The sequence below is a fragment of the Pseudophryne corroboree genome, chromosome 1, assembly GCF_028390025.1.
Source record: "Pseudophryne corroboree isolate aPseCor3 chromosome 1, aPseCor3.hap2, whole genome shotgun sequence".
NCBI lineage: Eukaryota > Metazoa > Chordata > Amphibia > Anura > Myobatrachidae > Pseudophryne > Pseudophryne corroboree.
In genome coordinates this window covers 170,070,935-170,076,934 of record NC_086444.1, presented here as the reverse complement: position 1 = coordinate 170,076,934, position 6,000 = coordinate 170,070,935, and positions in this window count along the sequence as shown.

Here is a 6,000-nt window from a genome sequence, read left to right as displayed (position 1 = left end):
AAGCCGATTCTATATCCACTTTTGCTAACATAGCTCCTACACCAAAACCTTGAACAATAGCAATGGCTTCCTCAAAAGACTGATACTTAACGCTACACAAAGAAGGGTCCAGAGCCTCGTTTATTGAGCCTCCCTCCGGATAGGAAAGGTGCTGAATTATCCGAAATTTACCCGGCTCCTTCTTTGGAACTACCCCCAATGGTGAAACACAAAAATCAGCTAAAGGCGGACTTTTAAAAGGTCCACACATACGCCCCAAACTAACTTCAGCAGCAATTTTGGCTCTTACTATTTCTGGATAATCTCTAGCTGATTTAAGATTCCTTCTGGCTAAAACTAATACTGGCCTAACTATTGGCAATTTAAAACCGAACTTAAAACCTTGCATCAAAAATGCCGCCTCCTCCCTGAGAGGATAGCGGCCCAACCATCGCTCTAAGACTACTACATCTACTGGGGACTCCGCTTTACCTATTAGCGGCCCTCTGCTCCCCTCTACCCACTGATTGAGTTGCGGGCCTGCTGCAATCTTTTGCTGCGTGACCTCCGCCACACAGCATGCAGATATGTCTATATCTACATGTTGTTCCCCTACTGCATTGCGCCAGTGACGTGCGGTGGGGTGAGGCAGGTGAGGCAGAGCCTTTCCTGTCATACGTACGTTTAAACCAGAGTTTTGACTGAATAGAATATATGAAAAATACCGATAATTTATTTTAAATATCCTATTTGCATTATTCTAATACTTTTTATAGCCCAAACTCTGGAGTAAAAAGTCTATGGCAGGTGAGGCAGTGCCTCACCTGTGTATCCTTTCCACACATCTCTAATCAAAACTCACCAGATTTCCAGGAGTTTATAATGCTGCACCTGTGTATAATGCCCAGATGTACCCTTTGGCTCATATATTGCATGTAAATCTGGCTCTGGGGTTAGCCAGTGCCTCCTGAGCCATTTAGCTCACTGCACGTCCCTGCATTGCGCGTTATTGAACGCGTAACATTTTCCTCTTCCTGCTGTGTTAAAGCCTGGTCTAAACTGAAAGGGCTGTCTACGACCCATCGACTCCGCGAAAGACCTATTACTATGAGTTACCTCCAACCATACCTCTACATCTTTAAAACCTAAACTTAGCAATTTCTGACCGTCTTGCTTCTTCCTAAATAATTCATCGTACTGACGCCAAACATTATGCCTAGCCGTCAGAAACATATTATGTATAAGATGCAGATATTTAATTACGTTGAGAAACTCTGATGGACGAGATTCTATATAACAAGCCGCAAAAATATACATCCCCGTAAGCCAATTGGGATAACTCCTCCTTGCCTCTTGGAGCCGAACTGCCCGCCAAACTGCGCCCTCCCTTTGAACCCTTACGCTTTCCCCTAAGATGCTGAACGAATGTCCGCATAAATTTACGCGGATTCTCCAGCGAGCTAGACGTATCCGATGACTCATCAGAATGCGAAGATTTTGTGCTAAGCTGAATTTCTGTAATTATCTTACCAGCTCCTGATGTAGAAGGACCTTCGCCTGCGTCTCCTGCAACCTCCTGTCCCACGTTGTGCGACGCGCCCGCCGCAGCTTGACTTAATGATTGTTGATCCTGCGAAATCCCAACGACTGCTGTCGAATCTAACGAAGCTGTGTGAGATGTTAACACCTGCGGACTCATTAAAACAGCATTACTTCCTGCTTGACCCGCCCCGTCTGACCCATCGGCTGCTACCGACGGTGCCCGCGCTTGAGATTGCACGTTTGGCTGACTCTCTGACTGCCTTGGTGATGGGGTCTAGCTGGTGGAGGAACTTTGGGCAGAGGCGGCAGCCCTATCTGATGAACACCCATAAACTGATTAGGCGCAGGCTGCAACCAATGCCCATATTGAGGGCCTGCCTGCGGGGGGCTCGAAAACTGCATAAACTGCGGAAAAGCAAACGGCTGATATAAATGACTTAACTGCTGGTTATATTGAGGGTTAAAGAAATGCTGTTGCCTTGTTAAAGGCAGATGCGCGACATTTTGCTGGGCCCCTTGACTGAAATACGGGGACCATGACCCTTGCTGGGGTTGAAAATTACCACTTGCCTGCAAATTAACTTGATGGGAAAAAGGGGGAGGGGGGGGGGGATTGCTATCAATCCCCTTGTCCTATCTAAACCTGCCACTGCAGGTCCTGGGGAACTCCTTATACCCCCTGCTGCCCCCCCCCACATTCATGATATTATTATTTTCACCCCGTATGGGAGAGGCTAATATGCTGCCTCTCCCTTGGGGCTCTAATGGTTGTCCGCCCGTCCCTGCAGCTGCGCTCCCCTCCCCAGCTCCTAAAGCTGTGGGAGAGGGGCTAACGGCCGCCGTGTCCGCCTCCATGGAAACGGGGGCGGGGCTTGCAGCAGCGGGTGCCGATGCACCGGACCCGCTGCTTAATACTGGGGATGGCCGGCGGGGTGTGCTCGCAGGGCTGGCTGTCGCTCCCGACAGCCAGGCCCGCAGCACTGAAGGAGACGGAGAGGGAGGTGGGTGACTCGTCACCGCTACCTCCGTCCGGGCCGCGCGAGCGCTGGGAGCCGCGTGACCAGCTCCCCTTACAGTGAAACGCCGCGCTCCCCTCACCGCCGGAGAGGCAGCGGCGGCAGAAAGAGGTCTGGATACCTCAACCAAGCGGCGGGGAGGGGGCGCACTGCGGTGGGGGCGAGGTATATTAATATCCTTGAGGGACTTAGTGGCAGCAGAAATCCTACTCAAGCCTAACCCCCAAAATCACCTCACAAATTTTACTTTTACTAAATACACTTCAAATATATAAGCCACCAGAATAATATATGATTTAACTAAGTTAATTGTAATACTATTAATGAAGGAATAAACTTTTCTTAAAACAATTAAACAGTTTATGAAACACCTGTGGAGTGATACCGAATACTTTACCAGCCCCAGGGATCACAAAATGGCAAGAGGAATTTGAAATCCTCTGCCAGCACTTAAATAAACTAATCTAACCCGCCTACCTAACTACTCCCTATTGGATAATGTTTGATTGACATACATCAACAACCTATTAGAAAATATCAACACAAAACCAGATCCACCTAGCTTAGCTACATAACAAACAGGGTGCTTATATTCACTCTATCCTATACAGTCTCTCGTTCTTTTTAACTGCCCCCCCTGCAGTGCACATGGGGGGTAATTCAGAGTTGATCACAGCAGCAAATTTGTAAGCAGTTGGGTAAAACCATATGCACTACAGGGAAGGGGGGGCAGATATAACATGTGCAGAGAGAGTTAGATTTGAGTGTGGTGTGTTCGGACTGAAATTTAAATTGCAGTTTAAAAATAAAGCAGCCAGTATTTACCCTGCACAGAAACAAAATAACTAGTGATGAGCGGGTTCGGTTTCTCGGAAACCGAACCCCCCCGAACTTCACCTTTTTTACACGGGTCCGAGGCAGGTTAGAACCTTCCCGCTTTGCTCGGCTAACCCGAGCGCGCCCGAACGTCATCATCCCGCTGTCGGATTCTCGCGAGATTCGGATTCTATATAAGCAGCCGTGCGTCGCCGCCATTTTCACTCGTGCATTGGAGATGATAGGGAGAGGACGTGGCTGGCGTCCTCTCCGTTTATTGTAGAAGTTGATTGGTTTATTGCTTAATTGTGGGGAGGATTGGGGAGCAGCTGTTAGGAGGAGTACAGTGCAGAGTTTTGCTGATAAGTGACCACCAGTTTTTATCCGTTCTCTGCCTGAAAAAAACGCTCCATACCATATCTGTGCTCAGTGTGCTGCATAATATATCTGTGCTGAGTGCTCACACTGCTTAATTGTGGGGACTGGGGAGCAGCTATAGCAGGAGTACAGTGCAGAGTTTTGCTGACAGTGACCACCAGTATACGTTGTCTGCCTGAAGAAAAACACTCCATATCTGTGCTCAGTGTGCTGCTTTATAGTGGGGACTGGGGACCACCAGTATAATTAATATTATATAGGAGGAGTACAGTGCAGTGTGCACTGCTGTACCTACCTCTGTGTCGTCATCCATTAAGTATACTATCCATCTACATTCTATACCTGTGGTGCATTTTAGTTTTGCAGTTTGCTGACACAGTGTCCACCAGTATACTATATATAGTAGTACGGTAGGCCACTGCTGTACCTACCTCTGTGTCGTCACTCGTCATCCATTAAGTATACTATCCATCTACATTCTATACCTGTGGTGCATTTTAGTTTTGCAGTTTGCTGACAGTGTCCACCAGTATACTATATATAGCAGTACGGTAGGCCATTGCTGTACCTACCTCTGTGTCGTCACTCGTCATCCATTAAGTATACTATCCATCTACATTCTATACCTGTGGTGCATTTTAGTTTTGCAGTTTGCTGACAGTGTCCACCAGTATACTATATATAGCAGTACGGTAGGCCACTGCTGTACCTACCTCTGTGTCGTCACTCGTCATCCATTAAGTATACTATCCATCTACATTCTATACCTGTGGTGCATTTTAGTTTTGCAGTTTGCTGACACAGTATCCACCAGTATACTATATATAGCAGTACGGTAGGCCACGGCTGTACCTACCTCTGTGTCTTCACTCGTCATCCATTAAGTATACTATTATCCATCTACATTCTATACCTGTGGTGCATTTTAGTTTTGCAGTTTGCTGACACAGTGTCCACCAGTATACTATATATAGCAGTACGGTAGGCCACTGCTGTACCTACCTCTGTGTCGTCACTCGTCATCCATTAAGTATACTATCCATCTACATTCTATACCTGTGGTGCATTTTAGTTTTGCAGTTTGCTGACACAGTGTCCACCAGTATACTATATATAGCAGTACGGTAGGCCACTGCTGTACCTACCTCTGTGTCGTCACTCGTCATCCATTAAGTATACTATTATCCATCTACATTCTATACCTGTGGTGCATTTTAGTTTTGCAGTTTGCTGACACAGTGTCCACCAGTATACTATATATAGCAGTACGGTAGGCCACTGCTGTACCTACCTCTGTGTCGTCACTCGTCATCCATTAAGTATACTATCCATCTACATTCTATACCTGTGGTGCATTTTAGTTTTGCAGTTTGCTGACACAGTGTCCACCAGTATACTATATATAGCAGTACGGTAGGCCACTGCTGTACCTACCTCTGTGTCGTCACTCGTCATCCATTAAGTATACTATCCATCTACATTCTATACCTGTGGTGCATTTTAGTTTTGCAGTTTGCTGACACAGTGTCCACCAGTATACTATATATAGCAGTACGGTAGGCCACTGCTGTACCTACCTCTGTGTCGTCACTCGTCATCCATTAAGTATACTATCCATCTACATTCTATACCTGTGGTGCATTTTAGTTTTGCAGTTTGCTGACACAGTATCCACCAGTATACTATATATAGCAGTACGGTAGGCCACTGCTGTACCTACCTCTGTGTCGTCACTCGTCATCCATTAAGTATACTATTATCCATCTACATTCTATACCTGTGGTGCATTTTAGTTTTGCAGTTTGCTGACACAGTGTCCACCAGTATACTATATATAGCAGTACGGTAGGCCACTGCTGTACCTACCTCTGTGTCGTCACTCGTCATCCATTAAGTATACTATCCATCTACATTCTATACCTGTGGTGCATTTTAGTTTTGCAGTTTGCTGACACAGTGTCCACCAGTATACTATATATAGCAGTACGGTAGGCCACTGCTGTACCTACCTCTGTGTCGTCACTCGTCATCCATTAAGTATACTATCCATCTACATTCTATACCTGTGGTGCATTTTAGTTTTGCAGTTTGCTGACACAGTGTCCACCAGTATACTATATATAGCAGTACGGTAGGCCACTGCTGTACCTACCTCTGTGTCGTCACTCGTCATCCATTAAGTATACTATCCATCTACATTCTATACCTGTGGTGCATTTTAGTTTTGCAGTTTGCTGACACAGTATCCACCAGTATACTATATATAGCA